Source organism: Ailuropoda melanoleuca, chromosome 8, assembly GCF_002007445.2.
Source record: "Ailuropoda melanoleuca isolate Jingjing chromosome 8, ASM200744v2, whole genome shotgun sequence".
Lineage (NCBI taxonomy): Eukaryota > Metazoa > Chordata > Mammalia > Carnivora > Ursidae > Ailuropoda > Ailuropoda melanoleuca.
In genome coordinates this window covers 15097852-15107448 of record NC_048225.1, presented here as the reverse complement: position 1 = coordinate 15107448, position 9597 = coordinate 15097852, and the positions used below count along the sequence as shown (strand labels likewise).

The 9597-nt window shown below is 44.8% G+C and overlaps 1 pseudogene; it reads left to right on the top strand.

Annotated features, from left to right (window-relative positions):
- Positions 1-1308: 1308 nt before the first annotated feature.
- Positions 1309-1407, top strand: LOC117803676 (annotated as a pseudogene).
- Positions 1408-9597: the final 8190 nt, after the last annotated feature.

Sequence of the window (9597 nt, the reverse complement as noted above, 5' to 3'; positions counted from 1 at the left end):
ACAACACTGATTAACCTTGAACTCAAACTATCAAAAAGAGAGAACTCAAATAAATAAAATCAGAAATGAAAGATAAATTACAATTGACACACAGAAATACAAAGGATTATAAGAAACTACCATGAGGGGCACCTGGGTGGCTCAACAGGTAAAGCGGCCGACTCTTAGTTTCAGCTCAGATCATGATCTCATGGTCATGAGATCCAGCCCCGTGTCAGGCTCTGCATTCCGTACAGCTCATGCTCCCTCTCTCTCTGTCAAATAAATAAATAAAATCTTTAAAAAAGAAGAAAAAGAAGAAGAAGCAGCAGCTACTATGAAGAGTTATACACCAACAAATTGGAAACTTAACTAGAAACAGATAAATTCCTGGAACCATACAATCTTCCAAGACTAAATCAGGAAGAAAGAGAAATTCCAAATTCATTCTATGAGCCCAGCATTACCTTAATACCAAAACCAGACAAAGACACTAGGAAGGAAGGAAGGAAGGAAGGAAGGAAGGAAGGAAGAGGAAAGAAGGAAGGAAGGAAGGAAGGAAGGAAGTTCAATAACCACAAATCAATTAACATGATACTCCATATTAACCAAAATGAAGGGTAAGAATCATATGATCATCTCACTAGATACAGAAAAAGCATTTGAAAAAAATTCAACATGCGTTCATGATAAAAACTCTCAACAAAATGGGTATAGAGGGAACACGCCTCAACATAATAAAGGCAATATGACAAACTCACAGCTCAATGGTGAAAAGCTGAAAGCTTTTTCTCTAAGGTCAAGAACAAAACAAGGATGTCCACTTTCGCCACTTGTATTCGACACAGTACTGGAAGTCCTACCCAAAGCAATCAGGCAAGAAAAATAAAACACATCCAAATTGACAAGGAAGAAGTAAAACTGTCACTATTTGCAAATGACATGATACTATATATAGAAAAACCTGAATACTACACACACACACACAAAATCTGTTAGAATAAACAAATTCAGTGAAGTTTCCGTATATAAAACTAACATACAAAAATCTGTTGTGTTTCTACACACCAATAATGAGCTAGCAGAAAGAGAAATTAAGAAAACAATCCTATTTACAATTGCATCACAAAGAATAACATGCCTAGGATATAAATTTAACCAAGGAGGTAAAAGAGCTATACTCTGTAAACTGTAAGATATTGATGAAAGAAACTGAAGATGATTCAAATAAATGGAAAGATATACCATGTTCATGAACTGAAAGAATTCATATTGTTAAAATGTTCATACTACCCAAAGCAATCTACAGATTCAATGCAATCCCTATCGGTGCTCACTTTAGCAGCACGTATAATAAAACGGAAACAATACAGAGAAGATTAGCATGGCCCCTGCACAAGGATGACATGCAATGCAATCCCTATTAAAATACCAGCAGTATTTCTCACAAAACTAGAAAAATCCAAAAATTTATATGGAACTACAAAAGACCCCAATAGCCAAAACAATATTGAGAAAAAAGAACAAAGCGGGACATACCACAATCTCAGATTTCAAACTTTACTACAAAGCTATAGAAAACAAAACAGTGCAGTACTGGCACAAAAATAGATACACAAATCAATGGAATGGAATAGAGAGCCCAGAAAATAATTCCACACTTATATTGTCAATTAATCTTTGACAAAGGAGGCAAGAACATACAATGGACAAAAGACAATCTTCTGTAAGTGGTGTTGGGAAAACTAGGCAGCTACATGCAAATGACCAAAATTGGACCATTTTCTCAAACCATATACAAAAATAAACTCAAAATGGATTACAGACCCAAATGTAAGACCTGAAGCCATAAAAATCCTAAAAGAAAACATAGGCGGTAACCTCTTATACATCAGTCTTAGCAATTTTTTTTTAATCTGTCTCCTCAGGCATTGGCAATAAAAGCAAAAATAAACAATTGAGACTACAACAAACCTAAAAGCTTTTGCACAGTGAAGAAAACCATCAACAAAATGAAAAGGCAACCTACTAAATGGGGGAAGATATTTGCAAATGATATATCCGATAAGGAGTTAATATCCAAAATATATAAAGAATTCATACAACTCACCTCCAAAACCAAACAAAAACAATCAACATTATTTAAAAATGGCCAGAAAGGGGCACCTGGGTTGCACGGCAGTTAAGCGTCTGCCTTCGGCTCAGGGCGTGATCCCAGCGTTATGGGGTCGAGCCCCACATCAGGCTCCTCCGCTTTGAGCCTGCTTCTTCCTCTCCCACTCCCCCTGCTTGTGTTCCCTCTCTCACTGGCTATCTCTATCTCTGTCAAATAAATAAATAAAATCTTTAAAATAAATAAATAAAAATAAATAAAAATGGCCGGAGAACCTGAATAGACATTTTTTCAAAGATTTTATTTATTGGGGCGCCTGGGTGGCACAGCGGTTAAGCGTCTGCCTTCGGCTCAGGGCGTGATCCCAGCGTTATGGGATCGAGCCCCGCATCAGGCTCCTCTGCTATGAGCCTGCTTCTTCCTCTCCCACTCCACCTGCTTGTGTTCCCTCTCTCGCTGGCTGTCTCTATCTCTGTTGAATAAATAAATAAAATCTTAAAAAAAGATTTTATTTATTCACTTGAGAGAGAAAGAGCACAGCAGGTGGAGTGGAAGGCTGAAGGAGAGGGAGAAGCAGGCCTCCGCTGAGCAGGGAGCCCAATGCAGGGCTCGATCCCAGGACCCCAGGATCATGACCTGAGCCGAAGGCAGACGCCCAACCAACTGATCTACCCAGGCGCCCCCCGAAATGACATTTTTCCAAAAAAGACATAGCACACCCAACAGACTCATGAAAAAGATTTTCAACATCACTAATCATCAGGGAAATGCAAATCATAACCACTATCAGATTACCCCACACCAGTCAGAATAGCTAGTATCAAAAAGACAAGAAATAACAAGCGTTGGCAAGCATGTGGAGGAAAGGGAACCCTGGTGCACTGTGGGTAGGAATGTAAATTGGGGCAGCCACTATGGAAACAGTATGGAGGTTCCTCAATAAATTAAAAACAGAACTACCATATGATCCAGCAACTCCACTTCTGGGTATTTACCCAAAGAAAATGAAACACTAACTTGAAAAGATATATGCACTCCTATGTTTATTGCAGCTTTACAACAGCTAGGATATGGACGCAACCTATGTGTTCATTGATAGATGACTGGATAAAGATGGGGTATATGTACACAATGGAATATTACTCAGCCACAAAAAAGAATGAAACATGGATGGTATTATGCTAAGTGAAATAAGTCAGTCTGAGAAAGACAACTACTGTTGAATTTCATTTATATGTGGAATCTAAAAAACAAAACAAACAAAAAACCAGAAACAGACCTAAAGGTGGAGAACAAACTAGTAGTCGTCAGAGGAGAGGGGGATGAGGGAATGGGCAAAATAGGTGAAGGGGATTAGGAAGTACAAACTTCCAATTATAAAATAAATAAGTCACAGGGATGAAAAATATAGCATAAGGAATAAAGTCAACAATATTGTAATGCCTTTGCATGATGACAGAGGGTAACTACACTTACCACAGTGAGTGTTTCATAATGTATGTAATTGTCAGATCACTATGCTGTACACCTGAAACTAGTATTACACTGTATGCTAACTGGAATTTAAATAAAACCTTTAAAAATATGTCAACTATATGCCAAATAAATAAATACATAAATACACAAATACACAAATACATACATACATACACACACACATAAAATTGAGAAGTAACTTTGTGCTGGGACCCCAGAGAGCTACAACAGTAAACAAGACAGACATGGACCCTGACCTCAAGGCAGTGTCTATCATACCAACTTGTTTCCCCAGAAGCTGCCCTCTACCTCCTCCCTAGCCCCACTCTGAACACAGTACAAGAGTAAAAACCCACCTGGGCAGGAGAGGGTCTCTGTTCATCCCCTATTCTGACTATAGAGTAATCTTTCTAAAGAATGCATCTCTCTGGCCATTTCACACCCTTCCCGTAGACCACCTATGACTCCGCATCACCCACACCCGAACAGACAAGGACTTTCTCAGAAGGCTCTTCCCCATTTTTCCAGGGTCTGCTCTCAACATTCACTGCCTCAGACAACCCCAAACTGCCTGCATTTTCCCACACACACTTTGCTTTGTCTCTATGTCTTTGTTCATACCATCTCCTGTCTTAATGCCTTTCCTGCTTTATTTGTTATCCCTTGCTGTGTATCAAACCGCTCAGACTAGTAACGAAAGGCAACAACAGTTTTGTGAATCAGCAGTCTGGTTAGAGATCAGCTGGAACGGTGCAGACATGGAGTACTCCACACTGAGCTGGCTGGGCTGACAGGTGCACTGGGGCTGGATGCTCTGAGAGGGGCTCACACAGTGCTAGCCATTGGGTGAGGCCGCCAGCCGGAGCATCTCAGTTCAGGTCTCTCCCCACGGCTAGCCTGGCCTCCTCAAAAGGCAACTGGGTTCCAAGAAGCAAGCCCTAATGGGCAAGCACTTTTGAAGTCTCTGCCTGTGTCACATTTGCTGAGGACGAAAGCATGTCATAGAGCTGAGCCCAGAATCAATGTGGAAGAGGTGTGACTCACTAGGGGGCCATTAACGTAGCCATCTACCAGTCTGCCCTCTACCCCTACCAAGGCATGGCCTTCCACATGTGAAGTATATTCATCCTTCCCAAGACACCCAAAATAGTATCCAATCATACACCAGGCTCACAGTCCATGATCTCACAATGCGCAGCAAGCCTGGATGTGGCTGAGCCTCCTGGGGTACAACTCCTCAAGTGAGGCTCCTTTTGATCCAAAGACCCGTGAACTAACGAGACAAGATGTCTGCCCTCCGTGTGCCCACCACACAGCTGAGAAGCAGCCACAGGAGAGCCATTAAAAGGGAGAGAAATAGGAGGCACATAGCGGTCACTGATTCAAAGCAATTCTGAAATCCCGCCAGGTTCTGTTATCAGGACCCCTCCTTTGGAGGCAGGGATGTTACCTGAATAGAGCCCAGTTCTTCTTGGCTTCTAGTTACATGCCCTGGGCTCCTGGTTCTGCTGCCTGAGAAGATTTTCTTTTCCATAAGATAAGGCCCTTGTGAATATTGGCCAGCCTCCTGCCCACAGAAAGTTGGGGGCCCAGAGGCCTCTTTTTACTTTTTAACTATTTCAGTTCTTTTCAGCCCGAACTAACAGCGTCTTTTCCAAAACAATACTCTTTGAAACTTTATGGTTTTTCTACACGTATTATTGGGCTCACTTCTTGCTCCAAAAGCCACATGCATCATTTCAAGAAGACTCTACTTCAGCTATAAAACAACATCTTTAATATTCTTAGAAACGCTTTTGTTTAACTGAGAAAGCCTACTAGGCACCACCTTAAATCCTCTTGGGGTATTAACAAAGGTTCTACAATCATACCCTGGATTTCATCTTCACCTTTAAGCCAGCTGCCTGCTGGAGAGACTGGAAGTGAGAACTAGTTTTCCTTTCCAACCCAGCAAACTGGACAGATGCTTATTTAGCTCATCTCTCCCTTATAACACCTGACATGCCAGCTGGAAGCCTCCAGATGGCACTTTTAACATCCCATCTCTACATCTCTTAGGCCAAACCCATAAATCCATTAGGCACACTTTCTGCCAGTGGCCTCAACACTATATAATGCTGATCAGGCTTGGTCCAAGCAGTTTCCAGCTCCCTTTCCAGGGCACTCACAACCCTTGCTGCCTGTCATTCAAGCCTTTTACCCACCATCGTGTTCCAAATGCCACATGTTCAGGCTTTTAAGACAGCACCACACTTCTAGGTACCAATTTATGTCTCAGATATCTATTGTTACATAACAAACCACCTAAAACAATAGCTTCAAACGACCACCATTTTGTTAAATTCATGAATTCTGTGGACAGATTTGTCTCTGTCCCACATCTGGGGCCTCAGCTTGAAAATGTAAGCCATTATGTGGACAACTCAAACAGCTCTGGTGCTGAGATTATCTGGAAGCTTCTTTATCTACATGTCTGGAGCCTGGGCTGAAATGACTCCGAAGGCTAAGTTCTCCTGGGACTGTCTACCAAAGTGCCTACATAATGCCTCCTCATGTGACTAGGGCTCTCTTAAAGCATGGTCTTAGAGCAGAGTGCACAGCCCTTGATTCCAAGATTTTTGAATTTCATAGACTAGTCACATTTCCAAAGAAATTTGCAGATCAACAGAAAGTTATCAAATTTCCTTTCTTTTTCTTTTTGCCTTTGGACATTAAAAACACACACGCTTTCTACCACTGCCACTTCAAAGAGGCAGAGAAGTATAACCTTAGCATGAAAACACAGGCCTTCCCAAGGAAGGGCAGGTAAGTGGCATAAGACCTCAATTAGCCCCAAATTAGAACTCAACAGTGTGTGCTGTCTTGACATGAAAAATCTGGAGCACCTCAACAGCCTCACCACAAGTCCTCCTTCCAACTTAGTTTCTGCTAGGAAGTTCCCCTAGCCAATCCACCCTCCATATCATGGGGACTAGGCACAGTTCCTGATGATCTCTGAGTAGTGGGCTTCAGTTCCATGCCAGCCCACAGAATTATTCAGCAAGCCAATGTTTAACGAACAAAGCCTGCCTCCCATAGCTCCGGGCTGTTCACTCTGCTCCTGTGAAACTTCTGTGTGTGGTGTCCTCCTCTGGGCTGTGAGTACACGTGACTAATAAACTACTGTCCATCTCACCTGTCTGGTGTCAGGGGTCATGTGTTAGGCCATTTCCAAAACCCAAGGGTAAAAATCTCTCCCTCTTCAACACAGTGAAGAGGAGGTGATCAGAACAAGGGGGCGACCTCACATCTATGTTTAGAGCATCCCACACTGTCCTTGTTTTTCTTATTCACCATGGACCAGTGAAATCAGTCTAGAAGAAGTTGGAAGGGAGCAATGGAGACACTGTATGTGGAGTCAGGAGATCTAGGATATAGCCAGGCCTGGGAGTGCTCCAAAGTATTTGTCGGTCCTTTGACAAATCCTTCCCCTCTTGGACCTCAGTCTCCAGCTATAAAATGATAGGATGGCTTCTGTCATCTCTATAAAGCCAATCTGATTAAATCGGTGAATAAGAAGTGAATGGCTGGTAGTCCTTTGGTCATCCTAAAGGAATATGCATTTTTAGAGTTTTTATCCCATGTGTCCCTAGCTGGGGCAACTGGAGATGATGGGAGAGTTACTTCTAAGAAACCAACAGAAGAGCCACAGGCTTTCAGGAAATCTTGCTTTGGGTGGATTCCTTTAACCCCTTCCTGATATCAGCACCCTGATCCTGTCCCATTAGCAAATGGGGGATTTTAAATCCCCTCCCCTTTACCACCCTGTGTTCCATCCCTGCCCCCAGATTGTCTAATTCAAATCATTAACTCCAACCAGCCAGAGATCTTGCTTTAGTAAACAGACAACTGCCATACCCTCTAGAGTCCACACTCCCCTCCCCTTCCTGAACTAAAGTGCTTGGGGACCCAGAAAGTAGGCCAGGTCCTCATGACCTTATCAAAATAGCACAGCTAGGTCTTCCATCCAGCAACACTCGAAGACTCCGCCACAGAGTGGGAAATGGCAGCCAGGGTCCTGTCCAGCCAGAGCTCAGATACCTTCTGTAGTTAAGAGGCCTCTGGGTATCCCCATGTTCTGCCAAAAAGAGAAGGAACTGTCTTCAGTCCCATCTGTATGTGTGCTTGTGTGTGTGTGTGTGAGAGAGAGAGAGAGAGAGAGAAAGGAGGGTTAGGCCCCCGCCTAAAGCAACTGTGCTCTGATAGGAAAGAACCTCAGACTGAGAATCAGAACTCTGTTAACCAGGAGAGACCACATGCATGCAGTAACAGGGAGGAAGCCAGCGTTTCTGGAATGTAGCAGGAAGATGAATGGGCAAGATGAGGTGGTGGTGACGGCAGACAGCCAGGAGCCAGGACATCCAGGGCCTTAAAAGTCACGGTGCAGACAATGAGAAGCCAGGTGACCTGATCTATGAAGACGCATGGTCTTACCAGACCAGTGTTCTGCTCTTCCCAGACCCTGGGGAGCTTGTGAAAAGTGCAGACACCGGCAGCGTACTGCTAGACTAAGGAGATCCCAGGTGGGCAGGGCCACCTGCATTTTTCATAAATTACCACCACCACCGGAGCTTCTGTTGTTTACCCCCAGTGAATGGCCCCTAGACTGGACCATCCTCAAAGCTCATTCCAGTTAGAAAGTCCCATCACTCTGAGTGCTGGGAGGCCACCTAACCTCCCAGGGAGGGAGAGGGAAGTGAATCTCCCACTTGCTAGCCCAGGGACGACTTCCAACAGTAGCAGCGCAGCAATGGAAACTGCAGTTAAGGTGCCAGGGCTCACTTCTGTGAAGAAACAGGAGAATGGGCAGGCAGATGGCAGGGACGCAGGGCCAGCTCACAAGATGTCCCAGCCAGAATTCACAAAGACACAATGAGGACGCAGATCAAATAAATAAACCTTCGTTCAAAAAAATTCACCTCACCTGTAGGTGGGAGAGACAAGTCATTGGCACTGGCCATGAAAAGAAAAAAGAAAAAAGATCCAAGGACTTTTGGTGACTTGAAATTGAATCGATAGGGCTAGGGCAGGTGCCCCACAGGATTAAGAGCCTGGTTTCCTCTATTCCTTTCTAGACAGTCCTGTCTCCTCCCCTTTCCCACAGTACCACGATGTCCCCTCCCACTGGGCTGGGATGCAGCAGTGGACTGGCCGGCTCTCACACTTCCTAGCCATGAAACAGGATGGGGAGTGGGATGGGATGAACCCAGCACGTTGTTGAGGGGTCAACACAGCCATGGATGTAATGAGCCCAGCACAGTGCTTGGTAGAAAATAGTACTCCTTCTCATCTGAAGACCTAACAAGCAGACACTACTCAGGGACGAGGTGGGGAGGGCAGTGTCAGGAGGAGTTATGAAATCGAAAAGAACCTTCTAGCTGTCTGCTGGGGGAGGTACCAGCCCAGGAACTGAGGGAGACTGAGTGCCCCAGAGCAGAAAGCCCCTGGGGGGGGGGGTTCTAGGATGGATGAGGGAGTGAGGCAGGGCCCAGGACCAGGAAGGATGGGATGCGGTACTGCCTTGCCTCTGAAGGGCCGCTCCAATGTGGAAAAACACCCCCACCATCTTCCTTTGGAGAAAGCCTGGAATATTCCAATTCCCAAACTTCTCACTGGAGGCTCCATGAAAGTGGGCTCCAGCGGAAAAGGAGAAGGCGGGAGGAGGCGTGGGCACTGACCAAAGGGGAGGGTTACTGGCCTGCATCCTCCACTCCTTACCCCTTGGTTTCCCCACAGGCTTCTGAAGCCTAGGTCAGAAGAAAGGGTTAAAGCCTGAAAAGGGGAGCAATCATTTCGGGGTTCTGGGAACCAGCTAGTGTTCCCGGCATTGCCCCACCCTGATCCCAGAGCCCTGAGCCCTCCCATCCCTGGCTTAGCCTGCCAGGTCCCCCTTCCGCGGCAGACGGCCACTCTCCCATATCTATACGGGACCGCCTCCTCCTCCTCCTGCCATCCTTCCTCGCTCCCCCCTCAGTCTCTGATTGGCCGCG